The sequence below is a fragment of the Monodon monoceros genome, unplaced genomic scaffold (genome assembly GCF_005190385.1).
Source record: "Monodon monoceros isolate NGI ecotype Baffin Bay Population unplaced genomic scaffold, NGI_Narwhal_1 Super_Scaffold_13, whole genome shotgun sequence".
NCBI classification, from domain to species: Eukaryota; Metazoa; Chordata; class Mammalia; order Artiodactyla; family Monodontidae; genus Monodon; species Monodon monoceros.
Genome location: NW_021703769.1, coordinates 36233623 through 36255653, shown reverse-complemented (window position 1 = coordinate 36255653; position 22031 = coordinate 36233623). Strand labels below are relative to the sequence as shown.

Genomic DNA, 22031 nt, shown 5'->3' with positions numbered 1-22031 from the left:
TTGCGGAGCACAGGCTCCGGACGCGCAGGCTCAGCGGCCATGGCTCACGGACCCAGCCGCTCCGCGGCATGTGGGATCTTCCCAGACTGGGGCACGAACCCGTGTCCCCTGCATCGGCAGGCGGACTCTCAACCACTGCGCCACCAGGGAAGCCCTAATATTCTTAATAGATTATAAAAATATATGTTCAAATATGATTAGGATTGGTGGAGTGGGTCAGGGAATGCAATTGGCGTTATGGCTAAAGGGGACCTGAGGTTCAACTGTAATGAATATTGTACTTTTTTACAAAACAGAACGAAAGGCCACAAACACAAAGAGTTAATAGCTATTAATCCTGGATGGTGGAAAAGAAAAGAAAAAAGAGAAGTCACACTTCTAGATATTTTGGGGGAGAAGAAATTACTTTACCATAATATATTTTTTCTTTTCTTACTTAAGTTTTTCCAGGAATTATTTGAGTATAGCTGTATTAGTTTTTTATTGCTGCTGTAACAAATTACCACAAACTTAGTGGCTTATAACAACACACATTTATCATCTTATAGTTTTGGACATCAGAAGTCTGATACAGGACTCACTGGGCCGAAATCAAGGTGTCAGCAGGGCAGTGATCATTTCTGGAGGCTCTAAGAGAGAATCTATTTCTTGTCTTTTCCAGCTTCTAGAACCAGCCACATTCCTTGGCTTGTGACCTCTTCCTCCATTTTCAAAGCTAGCAAGATTACATGCCTTTGGCCATTCTTCTATAGTCATATTTCCTTCCGACTACAACAGGGAAAGATTCTGTGATTTTAAGGACCCTTGTAATTAGGTTGAGCCTACCCAGATAATCCAGAATAACTCTACATCTCAAGATCCTTCACTTCATCACATCTGCAAAGACCATTTTGCCATGTAAGGAAACATATTCACAGGTTCCAAGGATTAAGATGTGGACATTTTGGGGGAAGGGTCCATTATTCTGGCTACCATGATAATGTGCAGAGGGAAGACATCCTTCATTTGTAAACTAAAGGTTTTTAAAAGCCCCTCGTCCATCTAGCATGCCATCTTTCTGAGAAGACAAAGTTTTTATTCAGGTTCAAGTCCACAGCAGTGAGGGTGTTCACCTTCTGATTATGCATAGCTGAGCAGGAAACTTGCTGTACATTTTTACAATAGAAGACAATGAGAAATTCACAAATTCATTAAGATGGTTTTCATCAGGATAGTGGGCAGATCTCAAATTAAAGTTATGACAGAGAGCTGTTCTGTAGATCCCCCTCAATGAAAAGACAAGCATCATTTGGTCTAATTGTTGCTTAGCTATAGCCAAACGTTGGGACTGTAATGACAAAACAGTTCAATGAGATATTACATTTTGCACTGGTTGCAGTGGTTCTGCTAAAAACAGGTTCTGGTTCTTTTGAACCAGGATTTTGCTGAACTGGTTAGTCGTCTAGAAACTGGGGCTTGGAACTAATTATTAGGAAGTGTTAATGTTCTCTGACCTATGATGAATAAGCCTTCCTTCCTGAGTAGATTAACTTCACTTTAAGGGAAAGAGCTAATGAAATTTAGAACCTCCCAAAGAGATCATAAGTAGACATTTGATTAAGCAAACAAGTTAAAGCAAGAACTTGGTAGATAATCATGAAAACGGTCCTTGCCAAGTTCTTTCGCATTTCATTGAGCAATTGCATTCCTCCAGCAAACAAAGGACTAGCATGTTAGATGTTCAAGAACTTGATGGTTATGCAATCAACCATCAGAAATGTTCAAGCTGCCCTTCCAGTTGATCCAGGGTAACTGCTTTTTCCCATCATCCTTGAAGCATTTGTATGGCTTTTGTCTGATTCATTTCTGGAAAACTATTTTAGCAGGTAGAAATTTTTCCAAAATTTAAGATGCAAGAGAGGGGAAATTTTTTTGATTTTATAACTCAAGTCAAATGTAGTCCATCAAGGTTAGCAAAAAGTCTAAGAGTATTTATTATTTTTCCTTGGTTCATGTCTGTTACGTATTAGTGGAAAGCAGGAAAAATGGGGGTCTGGCTTCTGGGCTGCCAAGATATATATCACCCATCCCAAACTGGGCCAGTAAACTGTGGGCAGCTGTGTTGTCAGCACCTGCCTTCTCTAGACCTAGCTGGGTACCGTGAACTTCACAGCTGCCCTCAAGGATACAGTGCTTTGTGTTTTAAACTGATTCCCATGAAGCCTCTCCTTTCTGGGTATTTCCACTTTTGAGGTACAGCATGGAAATTGAGACTTCTATCCTCCCTGGGCTTATGAAATCCAACCCTGCCCCTGGCCTGGCTTCTCGGCCTGTGAGGGGGAATGCGAAATCACCTTTTCCTTCAATCATGAGTATTTATTGAATCTTGTCTTAGTGTAGGTCCCCTCTCTTGTAGCAGACCCTGAGACAAGAATTCAAGTGTAAGTAGTTTACGTGGGAGGCGGTCCCAGGAAACACTAGCAGGGAGGTGTGGAGGTGACACAGGAAGGGTAGGCAGCCTTATGGAGCAAGTTACCACCGTGGGCGACCAGAGCTCAAGCCTAGTGGGAAACTCTGGGAGCTGATGTACAAGACTCAGAGTTGACTTATGGAGGGAAAGGGATTTGGGTTATATATCCACCTGCCTCTAAGCATCACTGGTGGAAGGCTGCCAGCGGTTAACTGCCCAGACTGTCCAGTCTACTGTGTCTGAGTCCAGGGTGGCTTCCTGCTGTTTGGGAGGACACCCTCTGGTGAGAGATGAAGTTACAGGCAGTTGGTAGTAGAGCGAGCTCACATTGCAATGGTACCACCTGAGGGGCGGTAATTCAAAGGCTTGTTATTCCAGCTATGAGGAAGTCACTGAAGTAAGTGCTGTACAAAAGCTTAGTTACTTCAGTCAATACATGAGGCAGAGTATCTGTGTGTTGCTGACTGTATGCTTAGAATAATGCTGTAGGGGATGCAATAGAAACAGGAAGTATGATGTCCCACTGATTTGAGGGGCTTACTGAATAGGGAAGATAACCTTGCTTCTACCATGCAACACGGGCAAAATATAAATAGTGCATTGGCATTAGGGGAGGATTGGAATTCTTGGGAAAGGCTTCATGGAGAAAGTAGGAAATAAAGGAAGGATAGTGTTTGTAGAAACAAAGCCAAAGCCCGTATCATCTGAGGACCAATGAGACAGATGGCATGGAGATGGAGTTAGCCTAGCATGTTGATACGTGGTGAACAAGCCCATGGGACCGAGGTTGATGGACCATATTCAAGTGAGTGGGGATCTCTATGCTTGACAGGGTAGGGCAGGGCCAACACTGAGACGTCTGAAGGCAAAACAAAAAAGTCTTGGCTTGTTATTGTCCTAAAGATGTCAGTCATTGCCTTGAGCCTACAATCCCTCTTGAAAAAGCCCACCCATGTCCACTGTACTGTTGAAGAAGTGGCTGTGTTGGGGCAGGTGGCCCTGCTTCTGAGGCAACATCTGATTGTCATGGAGCAGACACCTGCCCCAGGTGGGCTAATCAGATTCTGGTGTTTTGAATTCTTCCCCTGGCACTTGGACCTAGGGCACTAAGAGACTGAATTATTTTGTTCTCTGTAGAGACAGGGCAAGGCTTCTGTTCCCTTAGTAAGCTGCAGCCATGTGCCAACACAGCACATTAGAGTAAAGCATCATAGAAAATATTAACTGCAGCAAAAATGATGAGTACGAGTGCTAGGAGAATCAGAGAAGAGAGACTATGTGGCCCCAACACATTTAAGGTGACTTTCTAATTCCCCCAAGGCCACGGTGTACCTCTGCAATTTAAGTCTTTTGTAAACTTTCCATCTAAGTTAATGTGAATGGGTTTCTCCTCCTTGGAAATCGAGAACCGTTAACTAAAACAAGATGGTAACCACTAACTTGCATATTTCCAGTGCTTTGATTCTCATTCCTCTGAGTTGAAGTCATTTGGTGATCCCCAGAAGAAAGCCTTGAGACGAGAATCATGTTCAAATGGTTTATTCAGGAAGGGCTTCAGGGAGACCTTAAAGGAATGGGGGAAACTTGATGGGGAAGGGAAGGAAGCCAAGCTGGTGGTGAATTCACATCCATCGATGGGGTCTGCAGTGGGCGCTGCAGCGGAAGTCCCGCCTCAGGGCTCCTCCTTCTTCCCTACTGAAACGAGCCCGGCTTCCCCTCTCCCTTTACTGCCCTGCACTGTCGCGGGCAGGCAGAGGTAGATTAGGCAAGATCATGGCCCTCCACTCGTGTACAGTCCAGTTGAGGGAGACAAACTTGCAAACACGTATAGGCGACTAGAAAAATAGCTGCTGGTGGTGGAGAATAAGAAAATCTACATCCAAAGGAAGTTCTCTGCAAACAGTGAATGATTTAACATGGATAGGCCGTGCTCCTCCTCAAACATATTAGAATCACTCAGCAACATAAGCATGGTTGATTTCCTCCCAGGTACTATTTTTAAAAATCGCTTCCAGAAAACAGAAGTTCCTGGAAAATGACTGTTGAAGGAAAGTGGTTATAACCTGGCTGGAGCCCAGTTTATACTCCGCAGCCTTGACCCGAGAAAGAGAGTAGTAAATATCAAACCCAACGGCTTGGTAATATTCCATTGTACATATGCGCCACATCTCCTTTATCCATTCACCTGTCGATGGACACTTAGGTTGCTTCCATGTCTTGGCTATTTTAAATAGACCTGCAATGAACATTGCGGTATATGTATCTTTTTGAATTATGGTTTTCTCAGAGTATATGCCCAGTAGTGGGATTGCTGGGTCATATGGTAGTTCTATTTTTAGTTTTTTATATATATATTACCAAGTGTAAAATAGATAGCTAGTGGGAAGCAGCTGCATAGCACAGGGAGGTCAGCTCGGTGCTTTGTGACCTCCTAGAGGGGTGGGATAGGGAGGGTGGGAGGGAGACGCAAGAGGGAGTGGATATGGGGATATATATATATACATATAGCTGATTCACTTTGTTATACAGCAGAAACGAACACAACATTGTAAAGCAATTATACTCCAATAAAGATGTTAAAAAAAAAAAAAAGCAACTTGGTAAGATTGTTGTATGTTTTTCTTTTCCCCCTGAAGGTATGTTTACTCTTTCAGTGACTAGGAACTTAACTGTTTAAAGTATGTTTGGTCCCGGGGTCGAGTTGCCAGGAAAACAGTGGGCATTTGCTTGTGATAATGTTTTTTTTTTTTTTTTCCCAGTGTGGTCTCTATTTAGTGCAGGGTTGGTGAAAGTGTGGACCAGTATCCACAAGGCTTTCAGGAACCTTAAACTGATAAAGCACAAAGCTTTCTCTTTATTATGAGCAAATGATGTACCATATGATATCATTTCATATTTTATACATATAAGCAAGTGCTACATACTAGTAAGTGACTATATGAGGAATTAATTATTACTAAAATTTAGTATTCATACCTTTTTTTTTTCTTTTGGCTGTTCCTCACGGCATGCAGTATCTTAGTTCCCTGACCAGGGATTGAACCTGTACCCCCTGCATTGGGATTGCAGAGTCTTAACCACTGGACCACCAGGGAAGTCCCTCATATGTTTTAAATAGCACGATATTGGAGTTTAATATGAACAGTTAAGTCAGGGTTCCAATGGAAGTTGGTTTCCGCCGAATTTTTCACAGCACTGGAAAACGTGCACTGCTGCTGTGCACAGGCGGGGAGTACAAACTCCCACAAGGCTTGGTGGAAACACTGATCAGTGCACCATAGTTGGTGAATTTTCTTATGTGGAAAAATGCTGTTTTAGTATGGGTTTCCCCAGTAGACTCTGAGATAAGGATGTGAATGCAAGTAGTTTATCTGGGGGACGATCCCAGGAACCACTGGAAGGCAAGTGGAGAAGGAGACAAGGAAGGAAAGAAAACCAATCAAAGGGTGTGCAAATGAGCAGAATTCCTGATGTGGGCAGCTGGGACTCAGGCCTCTGGGGACTCTCGGGAGACTTTGCATAACATGCCTCAGTGTTGCCCCACCTGAGAGGTGAGGTTTGGGGTATTTATCTGACATTTTCCATTGGATGACTGTTGAGGGCTGCTTCTGGAGGCATTGATTCACAGATACCTCCAGCCTGCATGCTGGATCATGCACCTGCAACCAGAGAAAGCCCTCCAGGAGAGTGGCAAGAGGTTTATAAGAGGCTGTCAGTGAGGAGGAGTTGGAAGAGAGGACCAGCAAGAACTGGGCAGGACACAGATGCTCTGACAGCGTCTACCTGGGATGCAAATGTCCATGAACAGTATTGGGGGCCCATCGGTGTCTAACCACTTGACTTTAGAACACACGTGTGTTGCATTCAATGCACTATATAAGCCCCAATTGCTAAGTCGTCAGGGAGAACCTTATGTTAAGAATGCAATCTTAAATTTGAATCCCAGAGGATAGGAAGAAGCCAGCCATGTGAAGAGGGGAGAGTGGCCCTGAAGTCTTCTGCATCAGTTTTCCCATTTAAATTCTGAGTCTAAACAAGGAAATTTAAATCCTTGATTGCTTGAAGAGTGATTCTTAGCAATCACATTCTCATTCAGAATAAAATTATTTTTAGCCCTCCTGCAGGATAAACTTTCAGATTTTCTATTTGCTACCATTTCAACATCATGTTTCTCTCCTCTAGTCAATTTCTCTTTGTCCACCCATTAGTCCACTGTCCTAATCCCACTCTTTTTGCTGCATCTACTGCAAGAATGAAGACCATTCTCAAAATCAGACTGTCGACATTTCAGAAAATGTCGACATCACTCTGAAGGGATGCACAATTATTGAGAAGGGCCCAGAGGCACCCTGTGGAGGGACTTCAATCATATTAATGTACAACTCAGTCTCCTTGGAAAGAAAAAAATGAGGCTCCGGGTTGACAAAGGATAGGGAAATAGAAAGGAACTGGCAATGGTGCACACTATCTGTAGTCATGTACAGAACATGGTCAAGGGTGTCACACTGGGCTTCCATTTACAAGATGAAGTCTCTGTATGCTCACATCCCCATCAACGTCATTATTTAGGAGAATGGTTCTCTTGTTGAAGTCTGAAATTTGGGGGATGTGAAAAATACATCCACAGGGTTCAAATGAGTCCAGGCATTGCTTGTTTAGTATCTCAAGCCTAGAAAGATGAGTTCATTTTTGAAGGAAATGACATTGAACTTGTATCAAATTCAGCTGCTTTGATTCAGCAAGCCACAATACTTAAAAACAAGGATATCAGAAAACTTTCAGATGCTATCTCTGTTTCTGAAAAAGGAACAGTTCAGCAGGCTGATGAATAAGATCTACATTGTCCAGCTACAGAAGCAGCAAGATGCCAGCTGATACTTCGGACTCATCTGTGACATTTTAAAGATGCAATAAAAACTCTTGATTGGGGGAAAAATCCTAATCCTATTTTCACCAGCTGCTGCTTTGAGAGTTCCCGTCTTCCATCCTAGATTTTTCTAATCTATTTCCTTAGAAAAAAAGACATCTCATTGGAGACACAGAAATTTTCAGCCCCTTCTAAAGACAGTGGGGATGACAATCCAGATACCTGGCGCTGGACTTCTCAAATTTTTTGAGTTACCAACTTCCCCACTTTGTCCTGCCTCTCAGCTGAAAGGTAATTCCATATCTCTCAGACACTAGTCCTGAAGTTTGTCTTAGGATCCCAATATTCTGTAAGTAATTGTGTGGCATTGAGAAGGACTTAAATGAGTTTATGATTTTTTTCTTGCTATGGAGTCACTGTCAAAATTGTCTGAGTCACACTTCTCTTCTTTGCAATGTAATACACTCCCAAGGGACACGGGGCTTCACCTTGAGCACGTGCAGTAAGTAGTGTTAGAAAGAAGACTAAAAACTAAAAAAAAAAAAAAAAAAAAAAGCCATTTCAGATCTCACCTCTTAACAGATTTCCTGAAATCTTATCAATGGAAACAGCATCACTCATCAACATGCAGTGGCAGGTTCCCCTTAAATCATACTCCTCCATTGATGGCATGGCCCTTTTGGGGTGCCTCTGATAGTTCTAACTTTTGAAAGAATCGTTTTCTCCCATATGTATTTGGAGTTGTTGTCTTGTTTGCACATGGTTGTATTCTATCTTCCAGATATTTCTCACAATTTTTGTTCCTCTGATGGAAAACCTTATATTTTTCTGCACTATGATGGATTATTTTCATCAAGTTTTCTTTCATTGTATGGGCTGTATGATGGAAGTAGACACCTGTACTCAGTTTGTAATTTGATACAATTTTAAATAGCCCTTTATATATGACTTATCTGTTTTTATATCCGGCAACACAAGGTTAGCTCTCAATTAAGGCTGAATGAATTAAAAATTTAAATCATTGCTTTGAAGAAGGTCCAACTTAATCATCCATATGCAAATTTTAAGTATGTGTGTTAAAGGAATTCTAGGTATCTAGTTTTCTGACATTGTATCTTAAATCTTTTATCAACTTAGTTGAATTTGTTTATGTAGTGCTGAGTAACAAGGAAGAAAAAGTACAGTAAGTCCCCCACATATGAATGAGTTCCATTCTGAGAGTGCTTTCATAAGTCCAATTTGTTCATAAGTTCAGCAAAGTTAGCCTAGGTACCCAACTAACACAATCGGCTATAAAGTACTGTACTGTAATAGGTTTATAATACTTTTAACACAAACAATGCATAAAAAACAAACAAACACAAAATAGGTTTACAATACTTTTAACACAAATAATACATAAAAAACAAACACACACAAAAAAACATTTTTAATCTTACAGTACAGTACCTTGAAAAGTATAGTACAACAGCTGGCATACAGGGGCTGGCATCAAGTGAACAGGCAAGAAGAGTTACTGACTGGAGGAGGGAGAGGAGGTGGGAGATGGTAGAGCTGAAGGATCGTCAGCAATAGGAGATGGAGGGCAAGCTACAATGTTACCCATGCCTGACATTAGTGCCACAGATTCTGGTTCCTTGCTGGATTCAATTCTATCTACCCTCTTGAAGAAACGAACCAGTGATGTCTGGGTAGTAGCCCTTTTTTTCCCTTGTCGTAGATGACACGGTAGCACTGGATTGCATTTCCTGCATTATGAATCTCTTCAGTTCTTCAGTTATTATAAGAATGAGTGACATCTACCATCTTTTCACCTCTCTCCACTCTCTCAATTATTTTCACTTTTGTTTCCATTGTTATCGCTTAGTGCTTCTTAGCAGTACCAGCTACGTCACCGCTGTTTTTACACTTGCTTCTGCACATCCTGGGCTTAAAATAATGATACTGTACTACTGTACTCTATACAGTACTGTCCAGTAAAGAACACGAAATCACAACCACTTGTAGAGGATGCACATATGTGACAATGTACACCAGACACGTGTACGGATATATGAACGCACGTTCACATCTTTGGAAGTTCGCAACTTGAAGGTTCCTATGTAGGGGACTTATTGTAATATATAAGCATATCATCCCATGACAACAACAGAAAAATAAAACCGTCTAAAGCTATAAACCAGTATTTTAATCTGCATATAAATCCTGCTTAAAACTTGTCCTCCAGTGTTTTGTTTTTCAGCCTTTAAAAAAAATACTTCTAGTGACAGCAAACTCATTATCCCCTCACGAAGCAATCCAAACCAGTTTCAGAAAGTTCTAATCATTAAAGGAAAAAAAAGTCTTCAGCAGCCAAATGATAGACAGGTGTAAGCACTGTGCTAAAAATTTGGATAGCTTTCAGTGTCAGTCACCTTGATTAGGAGAACTCTGTAAACCACATTAGCAATCCCAGTCGACAAAAAAATTGATATTGAACCTCTACATACCTTGGCATTTGTAAGTCCTCATCCCCTATCCAACATTTGTTTATTCAGCAAATGTGTACCCATTCGGGTAATTGTCTTGTTAATATACTATGAATGACTATGATTCAGTAAGTACATTGTTCAGAATAGATTTATTCTACTTTCAAATTGCAGCTCAGATAAATCACCATGACCCAAAGTATTTTTCTAGTTCTTCCGCAGTGGTCATGTTGCCCTAAAAGGGTCTTCAAGCCATTCGCTCTGCATGAGTGATATAGCATATGTCCCTATTACCTGACGTCAATTATAGTGTTGGAATCTTACCCAGGTCTTATATGATGATCCCTTTGGAGCAGGATCCAAAATATATCCTTATTTATCTTGTTCAATCTCATATCAAAGGAGATCATCAAGGTAAGTCTTGAGATATTGTCTTATCAACAATTTGGCTGGCATGATCAATATCCAAGTTTAATCCCCAAGTGGCACATGGAGGTGTAAGGAATATTCTAAGCCTCCTTGACATTCCTGACATTGATTGCTACTGCTGCCTTCACTCCAGTCCTCTCCATGTCTAATCTGGATGACTGCCGTAGCTTATTGCGCCCTCAGCTTTGCCATATCTCCCATCCCTTCCCACTGCAGCCAGAGTGCTCCTCTTAAATGCACAATGATCATGTCAACTCTGTTGCTTAATTGCCTTGTTACCTTCTCCATAAAACTCAGACTCATTATGGAATACAAAGCCTGTGCCAACTACTCCCACCTCATCTCTTGTCTCCATCTTTCTATCTTCCAACAATGTGGGATTATCATTGATCCTGGACAGTGGATGCTCCCTGCTCACTCTCCTCTTCCCCGTCTTTGGCTGCACCCCTCCCTCAGGAGTGAAGCCCTACTGCGTAACCTCCAGGAAGCTTGTTTTCCTGACTGTTTCTCCCCCAGCAGGATAGGCTTGTGTTCTGTCCAACCAGTTCTGTTGCAGACTGAGCTTATCTCAAATGCTAGACCTAATCACTCTGTATTGTCATTGTTTTCTAGTCTATATCCTCCCCAAACCTGGAGCTCTTGGTGACAAGAGGCTGGGTCTTTTGTATCTATAACATCAGGATGTAACAGGTAGTTGTCTCCTACTGCAAATTCGTGATGAATGACGGTGATCCAACTCAGAAGTGAATAAAAATTTGGAAAACATAATCGTGCTGCTGAGGACCATTTTAGGGAATATTTCTTTGAGTGAACTCTGAAGTAGCTGAGTAATGACTGCTTTTAATGGAAGCACTAAAATATGAATAATGATAATCTCTGATGGGTTTTCCCTGGTTTATGTTTTTGACTTAATTTTTATATTTTCAGAATTGTCTATAGGGAGCCATATAGGTTACATTTATAATCAAGAATGAAGGCTAAAAAACAGTATATATTATTATTATTATTTAATTTTATTGAAGTATAGTTGATTTACAATGTTGTGTTAATTTCTGCTGTATAGCAAAGTCAATCAGTTATACATATGTATTCTTTTTTATATTCTTTTCCATTATGGTTTATCACAGGATATTGAATATAGTTCCCTGTGCTATACAGTAGGACCTTGTTGTTTATCCAAAAAAACCAGTATATATTACTTTGTATTTGTATTATATCTTTATGGCAAATGTATGCAGAGCAAAAGAACTGGAATAAAAAGTCCTCAAGAGGGTAACTGGTTTTCTCTAGGGCTGGAATAATGGATGACATTTTTTCTTTTTCTCCTAATTTGCAGGGTTTTTTTCCTGTATGATTATGTGTTCCTTTTATAAGAAAAAAATTATTAAAAATAAATATAAAAATTAAATAAATGACATGATGATTGATAATATGAGCAAATAATCAAACTACCACTTATCAAGAGATCACTGAATTTAACAAATCATACTTATTGTCAAGGCATTTAGCTATTATTTAGAGAACCCATGGAAAATAATATAAATATTGCAATCTTTTAAAATGGAGGAAAATATGACTCTGGAAATCATAACTGGAAAATTTGTTTTAGACCTTTTGGAAGTTAAGCATGTCATTGGTTTGGGAGCAGAACCTCAGTCCAGTTATGAATTATAGAGGTGGTTTTTAATGGAACATAACTATCCATTTCTGTTGTCAAATCTATTATCCTTTAGTACACAATACACCGGAGATTAAAATCCCACACATTCAGCAAAATACTTACTGTGAAGCAGTGTAAATAGATTTAGTCATAATTTATACAGGTGCATATTTATAGGTAGAACATAAATGTTTGAAAAAATGGCAATCAGAGAAAGGAAGAACCAACATTATTTTAGAATATTATTTCTTTTGAGTTTCTTCTTTAAATCCTTATGCTTTGCATTTATTATGTGTTAAAACTAAACACTCCTCCAATATTTATAAACCAGTTTAGCTTTCCCTCACTTGATTTGGTAAGAGCTGAGTAAATCAGTTACATGTGGTTATTTATTAAAAAGAAGATTAGATACAGTTTTTGTCATCACTATTTCACTTTTGTGAGCAAAGTAATGTTAAGTTCTTAGAGGTTCTTTTATATCATCAATTATCACGAGATGAAAATATGATTTACTAACTTGCTGATTAATAACTTTCATGTATAAGTAAATATCAGTGTCGATACTTCTAAAGGTAGCTTGTATCATTCAATCCTGGCCTGAAAATTAAATCCTGAAAGCTACACAGATGCAAACATTTAGACAGAGAAGGCCAGTAATGCTTAACTGAAAGATGGAAACATATATGTATTTAGCACTTTATAGTGTGACAGACAGTAAGTAGAGCAATTGCCTACAATATATTATCCCATTGAGTCCTCACCACAAACCTACGGATAAGTCTATTAGGGTAGTCAACAGTCTGTAATCTCAGCTGTTTATAAACCACCATATCCACTGACAGGCAGCTCTGGGCCTTGTTCCATCTCTCCTTGGCTGACAGCGTAGCCAGCAGCAGAGAGAGAGAAAGAGACCTGGGAGTCTCAAACCTGCAACTCAAAGCTCGAGCCTGGAAATGGCAAACATCACTTCTGTTCCCGACTCATTGTTCACAGCTAATCACCTGGAACCACCCAACCACGAGGGGGCAGGACAGGGAGTGAAACCCCACAGTGTATCCAGAAGTGGAGGGAACAGGCAATATTTGGTGAATAGTACTAATCACTACTATAGTAACTGCGTGCCCCTATTTTACACACAAAGAAACAAGGGGAAGTCAAACAACTTGTCAAGTCACATAGCCAGTAAGTGAAAGAGTTAAGATGTTATTAAAGAACCAAGCATGAAGTGAACAGTATTTTTATGGCAAATTCTGAGCCTACCAATTCTATGTCACATAGAAAGGCACAGGAATATCAGAGAGTGAACAGGGATTAGCAGATTTCCCTTGCTTTCACTTTTGTGAACTTGAAATCCTTTGGCTATATTTCCAGCTGCCTACCTCAAAAGCTAGAGATCAAAAATATTGCCTTTCCATTACAAGAGCTGAGCTCCTTATGAAATGTTATGGCCCTTGGAGTTCATCGGATAATTTATTGAAGATAAAGAGAAATGTGACTTGCAATCCCTTGGAAGATGTTAGCAATGTGAAGCCAAATAACCTTCAGGAAGAGGAAGTACTGTCAATCCAACCTGCCTCAGTTGTGTGCATTCTTCATGAAGATGAATTATAGACAGGGCTGGTGCATGCACAACTGCAGGGGACACTGCTCACGTAGTATTCTATGTTGATGCTGCCTCCTGGACTTATGAAATGCATTGGTCAAAGAAAATCTTTCCTCCTAGGAGACAAATGTCATACTTTTCCTCCATTTCAGCTCCTCTCCTCAGTAGTATTTCACTACTTATGAGTAGCTGTTGGGAGACAATACATTATCAGCGAAGTCTTGAGGAGTCTACAAAGTTTGAGCTTCCACTGAGGGTTCAGCTAATGGAAACTCTTCCTATCATTTTCCTTTTAGCATTTGACATCTTGTGATCTACAGCCCTTGCTTGTAGGTACTAAAGAATCTCTATTTCCCTAGATATTCCAGCACCAAATAAACAGCAAATTTACATTTCTTCTACATAACACCCAGAGATGGTCTCTGCCTTGCTGTATATTAATACCCTGGGGTGCTTTCAAAAAATCCCCTTGGGACTTCCCTGGGAGTCCAGTGGTTAGGACTTCGCCTTCTAATGTAGGGGGTAAGAGTTCAATCCCTGGTCAGGGAGCTAAGATCCCACAAGCCTTGGGGCCAGAAAACCAAAACACAAAACAGAAGCAGTGATCCACCAGAGGGCAGACAGCAGAAGCAAGAAGAACTACAAACCTGCAGCCTGTGGAACAAAAAATACATTCACAGAAAGATAGACAAGATGAAAGGGCAGAGGGCTACATACCAGATGAAGGAACAAGATAAAACCCCAGAAAAACAACTAAATGAAGTGGAGATAGCCAACCTTCCAGAAAAAGAATTCAGAATAATGAGAGTGAAGATTTTCCAGGACCTCGGAAAAAGAATGGAGGCAAAGATCGAGAAGATGCAAGAAATGTTTAACAAAGACATAGAAGAATTAAAGAACAAACAGAGATGAACAATACAATAACTGAAATGAAAACTACACTAGAAGGAATCAATAGCAGAATATCTGAGGCAGAAGAATGGATAAGTGACCTGGAAGACAGAATGGTGAAATTCACTGCTGCAGAACAGAAGAAAGAAGAAAGAATACAAAGAAATGAAGACAGCCTAAGAGACATCTGGGACAATGTTAAACGCAACAACATTCGCATTATAGGGGTGAGAAGAGAGACAGAAATGACCCGAGAAAATATTTGAAGAGATTAGAGTCAAAAACTTCCCTAACATGGGAAAGGAAATAGCCACGCAAGTCCAGGAAGTGCAGAGAGTCCCATACAGGATAAACCCAAGGAGAAACACGCCAAGACATATAGTAATCAAACTGGCAAAAAATAAGACAAAGAAAAATTATTGAAAGCAGCAAGGGAAAAATGACAAATAACATAGAGGGGAACTCCCATAAAGTTAACAGCTGATTTCTCAGCAGAAATTCTACAAGCCAAAAGGGAGTGGCAACATATATTTAAAATGATAAAAGGGAAGACCCTACAACCAAGATTACTGTACCCTGCAAGGATCTCATTCAGATTCAATGGAGAAATCAAAAGCTTTAGAGACAAGCAAAACCTAAGAGAATTCAGCACCACCATATCAGCTCTACAACGAATGCTAAAGGAACTTCTTTAAGTGGGAAAGACAAGAGAAGAAAAGGACCCACATAAACAAACCTAAAACAATTAAGAAAATGTTCATAGGAACATACATATCGATAATTACCTTAAATGTGAATGGATTAAATGCTTCAACCAAAAGACACAGGCTAGCTGAATGGATACAAAAACAAGACCCATATATATGCCATCTACAGGAGACCCACTTAAGACCTAGGGACACATACAGGCTGAAAGTAAGGGGTTGGAAAAAGATATTCCATGCAAATGGAAATCAAAAGAAAGCTGGAGTAGCAATACTTGTATCAGTTAAAATAGACTTTAAAATAAAGACTGTTACTAGAGATAAGGAGGGACACTACATAATGATCAAAGGATAAATCAAGAAGAAGATATAACAATTATAAATATATATGCACCCAACATAGGAGCACTTCAATACGTAAGGCAACTGCTAATAGCTATAAAAGAGGAAATAGACAGTAACACAATAATAGTGGGGGACTTTAGCACCTCACTTAGACCAATGGACAGATCATCCAAAATGAAAAGAAATATGGAGACAGAAGCTTTAAATGACACAATAGACCATATAGATTTAATTGATATTTAAAGGACATTCCATCCAAAAACAGCAGATTACACTTTCTTCTCCAGTGCACACAGAACATTCTCCAGGATACATCACACCTTGGGTCACAAATCAAACCTCAGTAAATTTAAGAAAATTGAAATAATATCAAGCATATTTCCTGACCACAAAAATATGAGATTAGAAATGAATTACAGGGAAGAAATGTAAAAAACACAAACACATGAAGGCTAAACAATACGTTACTAAAAAACCAAGAGATTACTGAAAAATCAAAGAGGAAATCAAAATATACCAGAGACAAATGACAATGAAAACACAACGATCTAAAACCTATGGAATGCAGCAAAAGCAGTTCTAAGAGGGAAGTTTATAGCTATACAAGCCTACCTCAAGAAACAAGAAAAATCTCAAATAAGCAATCTAACATTACACCTAAAGGAATTAGAGAAAGAAGAACAAACAAAACCCAAATTTAACAGAAGGAAAGAAATCATAAAGATCAGAGCAGAAATAAATGAAATAGAAACAAAGAAAACAATAGCAAAGATCAATAAAACTAAAAGCTGGTTATTTGAGAAGATAAACGAAATTGATAAACCATTAGCCAGATTCATCAAGAAAAAGAGGAAGAGGACTAAAATCAATAAAATTAGAAATGAAAAAGGAGAAGTTACAACAGACACTGCAGAAATATAAAGCATCCTAAGAGAATACTGCAAGCAACTCTATGCCAATAAAATGGACAACCTGGAAGAAATGGACAAATTCCTAGAAAGGTATAAGCTTCCAAGACTGAATCAGGAAGAAATAGAAAATATGAACAGACCAATCACAAGTAATGAAATTGAAACTGTGATGAAAAATCTTCCAACAAACAAAAGTCCAGGACCAGATGCCTTCACAGCTGAATTCTATCAAACATTTAGAGAAGAGCTAACACCCATCCTTCTCAAACTCTTTCAAAAAATTGCAGGTGAAGGAACACTCCCAAACTCATTCTATGAGGCCACCATCCCCCCGATACCAAAACCAGAAAAAGATACTACAAAAAAAGAAAATTACAGACCAATATCACTGATGAATATAGATGCAAAAATCCTCAACAAAATAGTAGCAAACAGAATCCAACAACACATTAAAAGTATCATACACCATGATCAAGTGGGATTTATCTCAGGGGCGCAAGGATTCTTCAATATACACAAATAAATTAATGTGATTCACCATATTAACAAATTGAAGAATAAAAACCATATGATCATCTCAATAGGTGCAGAAAAATCTTTTGACAAAATTCAACACCCATTTATGATAAAAACTATCCAGAAAGTGGGCATAGAGGGAATCTACCTCAACACAGTAAAGGCCATATATGACAAACCCACAGCCAACATCATTCTCAATGGTGAAAAACTGAAAGCATTTTCTCTAAGATCAGGAACAAGACAAGGATGTCCACTCTCACCACTATTATTCAACACAGTTTTGGAAGTCCTAGCCACAGAAACCAGAGAAGAAAAAGAAATAAAAGGAATACAAATTGGAAAAGAAGAAGTAAGACTGTCACTGTGTGCAGATGACATGATACAATACATAGAGAATCCTAAAGATGCCACCAGAAAACTTCTAGAGCTAATCAATGAATTTGGTAAAGTAGCAGGATACAAAATTAATGCACAGAAATCTGCATTCCTATACACGGATGATGAAAAATCTGAAAGAGAAATTAAAGATACACTCCCATTTACCACTGCAATAAAAAGAATGAAATACTTAGGAATAAATCTACCTAGGGAGACAAAAGTCCTGTATGCAGAAAACTATAAGACACTGATGAAAGAAATTAAAGATGATACCAACAGATGGAGAGATATACCATGTTCTTGGAATCAAAGAATCAATTTTGTGAAAATGACTATACTACCCAAAGCAATCTACAGGTTCAATGCAGTCCCTATCAAATTACCAATGGCATTTTTTACAGAACTAGAACAAAAAATCTTAAATCTTGTATGGAGACACAAAAGACCCCAATAGCCAAAGCAGTCTTGAGGGAAAAAAGTGGAGCTGGAGGAAACAGATTCCCTGACTTCAGACTATACTACAAAGCTACAGTAATCAAGACAATATGGTACTGGCACAAAAACAGAAATATAGATCAACTGAACAGGATGGAAAGCCCAGAGATAAACCTACATGCCTGCGGTCAACTAATCTATGACAAAGGAGGCAAGGATATACAATGGAGAAAAGACAGTCTCTTCATTAAATGGTGCTGGGAAAACTGGACAGCTGCATGTAAAAGAATGAAATTAGAACACTCCCTAACACCATACACAATAATAAACTCATAATGTATTAGAGATCTAAATGTAAGACTGGACACTATAGAACTCTTAGAGGAAAACATAGGAAGAACACTCTTTGACATAAATCACAGCAAGATCTTTTTTGATCCACCTCCTAGAGTAATGGAAATAAAAACAAAAATAAACAAATGGGACCTAATGAAACTTAAAAGCTTTTGCACAGAAAAGGGAACCATAAACAAGACCAAAAGACAGCCCTCAGAATGGGAGAAAATATTTGGAAATGAATCAACGGACAAAGGATTAATCTCCAAAATATATAAACAGCTCATGCAGCTCAATATTAAAGAAACAAACAACCCAACCCCAAAATGGGCAGAAGACCTAAATAGACATTTCTCCAAAGAAGACATACAGTTGGCCAAGAAGCACATGAAAAGCTGCTCAACATCACTAATTATTAGAGAAATGCAAATCAAAACTACAATGAGGTATCACCTCACACCAGTTAGAATGGGCATCATCAGAAAATCTACAAACAACAAATGCTGGAGCAGGTGTGGAGAAAAGGGAACCCTCTTGCACTTTTGGTAGGAATGTAAATTGATATAGCCACTATGGAGAACAGTATGGAGATTCCTTAAAAAAACTAAAAACAGAATTACCTTATGATCCAGCAATCCCACTACTGGACATATACCCAGAGAAAACCATAATTCAAAAAGACACATGCAGATAAGTGACCTGGAAGATAAAATAGTGGAAATAACTACTGCAGAGCAGAATAAAGAAAAAAGAATGAAAAGAACTGAGGACAGTCTCAGAGACCTCTGGGACAACATTAAACGCACCAACATTCGAATTATAGGGGTTCCAGAAGAAGAAGAGAAAAAGAAAGGGACTGAGAAAATATTTGAAGAGATTATAGTTGAAAACTTCCCTAATATGGGAAAGGAAATACTTAATCAAGGCCAGGAAGCACAGAGAGTCCCATACAGGACAAATCCAAGGAGAAATACACCAAGACACATATTAATCAAACTGTCAAAAATTAAATACAAAGAAAGCATATTAAAAGCAGCAAGGGAAAAACAACAAATAACACACAAGGGAATCCCCATAAGGTTAACAGCTGATCTTTCAGCAGAAACTCTGCAAGTCAGAAGGGAGTGGCAGGACATACTGAAAGTGATGAAGGACAAAAAACCTGCAACCAAGACTACTCTACCCAGCAAGGATCTCATTCAGATTTGATGGAGAAATTAAAACCTTTACAGACAAGCAAAAGCTGAGAGAGTTCAGCACCACCAAACCAGCTTTACAACAAATGCTAAAGGAACTTCTCTAGACAAGAAACGCAAGAGAAGGAAAAGACCTATAATAAAGAACCCAAAACAATTTAGAAAATGGGAATAGGAACATACCTATCGATAATTACCTTAAATGTAAATGGACTAAATGCTCCCACCAAAAGACACAGATTGGCTGAATGGATACAAAAACAAGACCCTTATATATGCTGTCTACAAGAGACCCACTTCAGACCTAGAGACACATACAGACTGAAAGTAAGGGGATGGAAAAAGATATTCCATGCAAATGGAAACCAAAAGAAAGCTGGAGTAGCAATTCTCATATCAGACAAAATAGACTTTAAAATAAGGACTATTAAAAGAGACAAAGAAGGACACTACATAATGATCAAGGGATCGATCCAAGAAGAAGATATAACAATTGTAAATATTTATGCACCCAACATAGGAGCACCTCAATACATAAGGCAAATACTAACAGCCATAAAAGGGGAAATCGACAGTAACACATTCATAGTAGGGGATATTAACACCCCACTTTCACCCTTGGACAGATCATCCAAAATGAAAATAAATAAGGAAACACAAGCTTTAAATGATACATTAAACAAGATGGACTTAATTAATATTTATCGGACACTCCATCCAAAACCAACAGAATACACATTTTTCTCAAGTGCTCATGGAACATTCTCCAGGATAGATCATATCTTGGGTCACAAATCAAGCCTTGGTAAATTTAAGAAACTTGAAATTTTATCAAGTATCTTTTCCGACCACAACACCATGAGACTAGATATCAATTACAGGAAAAGATCTGTAAAAAATACAAACACATGGAGGCTAAACAATACACTACTTAATAATGAAGTGATCACTGAAGAAATCAAAGAGGAAATAAAAAAAATACCTAGAAACAAATGACAATGGAGACATAACGACCCAAAACATATGGGATGTAGTAAAAGCAGTTCTAAGGGGGAAGTTTATAGCAATACAAGCCCACCTTAAGAAGCAGGAAACACCTTGAATAAACAACCTAACCTTGCCCGTCAAGCAATTAGAGAAAGAAGAACAAAAAAACCCCAAGGCTAGGAGGAGGAAAGAAATCATAAAAATCAGATCAGAAATAAATGAAAAAGAAATGAAGGAAACAATAGCAAAGATCAGTAAAACTAAAAGGTGGTTCTTTGAGAAGATAAACAAAATAGATAAAACACTACCCAGACTCATCAAGAAAAAGAGGGAGAAGACTCATATCAATAGAATTAGAAATGAAAAGGAGAAGTAACAACTGACACTGCAGAAATAAAAAAGATCATGAGAGATTACTACAAGCAACTCTATGCCAATAAAATGGACAATCTGGAAGAAATGGACAAATTCTTAGAAATGCACAACCTGCCAAGACTGAATCAGGAAGAAATAGAAAATATGAACAGACCAATCACAAGCACTGAAATTGAAACTGTGATTAAAAATCTTCCAACAAACAAAAGCCCAAGACCAGATGGCTTCACAGGTGAATTCTATCAAACATTTAGAGAAGAGCTAACACCTATCCTTCTCAAACTCTTCCAAAATATAGCAGAGGGAGGAACACTCCCAAATTCCTTCTACGAGGCCACCATCACCTTGATACCAAAACCAGACAAGGATGTCACAAAGAAAGAAAACTACAGGCCAATATCACTGATGAACATAGATGAAAAAATACTCAACAAAATACTAGCAAACAGAATCCAACAGCACATTAAAAGGATCATACACCATGATCAAGTGGGGTTTATTCCAGGAATGCAAGGATTCTTCAATATACGCAAATCTATCCATGTGATAAACCATATTAACAAATTGAAGGAGAAAAACCATATGATCATCTCAATAGATGCAGAGAATGCTTCTGACAAAATTCAACACCCATTTATAATAAAAACCCTGCAGAAAGTAGGCATAGAGGGAACTTTCCTCAACATAATAAAGGCCATATATGACAAGCCCACAGCGAACCTCATCCTCAATGGTGAAAAACTGAAAGCATTTCCACTAAGATCAGTAACAAGACAAGGTTGCCCACTCTCACCACTCTTATTCAACATAGTTTTGGAAGTTTTAGCTACAGCAATCAGAGAAGAAAAGGAAATAAAAGGAATCCAACTCGGAAAAGAAGAAGTAAAGCTGTCACTGTTTGCAGATGACATGATACTATACATAGAGAATCCTAAAGATGCTACCAGAAAACTAGTAGAGCTACTCAATGAATTTGGTAAAGTAGCAGGATACAAAATTAATGCACAGAAATCTCTGGCATTCCTATATACTAATGATGTAAAATCTGAAAGTGAAATAAAGAAAACACTCCCATTTACCATTGCAACAAAAATAATAAAATATCTAGGAATAAACCTACCTAAGGAGGCAAAAGACCTGTATGCAGAAAATTATAAGACACTGATGAAAGAAATTAAAGATGATACAAATAGATGGAGAGATATACCATGTTCTTGGATTGGAAGAATCAACATTGTGAAAATGACTCTACTACCCAAAGCAATCTACAGATTCAATGCAATCCCTATCAAACTACCACTGGCATTTTTCACAGAACTAGAACAAAAAATTTCGCAATTTGTATGGAAACACAAAAGACCCCGAATAGCCAAAGCAATCTTGAGAACAAAAAAAGGAGCTGGAGGAATCAGGCTTCCTGACTTCAGACTATACTACAAAGCTACAGTAATCAAGACAGTATGGTACTGGCACAAAAA

At 38.7% G+C, this 22031-nt stretch overlaps 1 pseudogene; it reads left to right on the top strand.

Moving 5' to 3' along the window:
- Positions 1–7281, top strand: part of LOC114894281 — an 8031-nt pseudogene extending 750 nt beyond the window's left edge.
- Positions 7282–22031: the final 14750 nt, after the last annotated feature.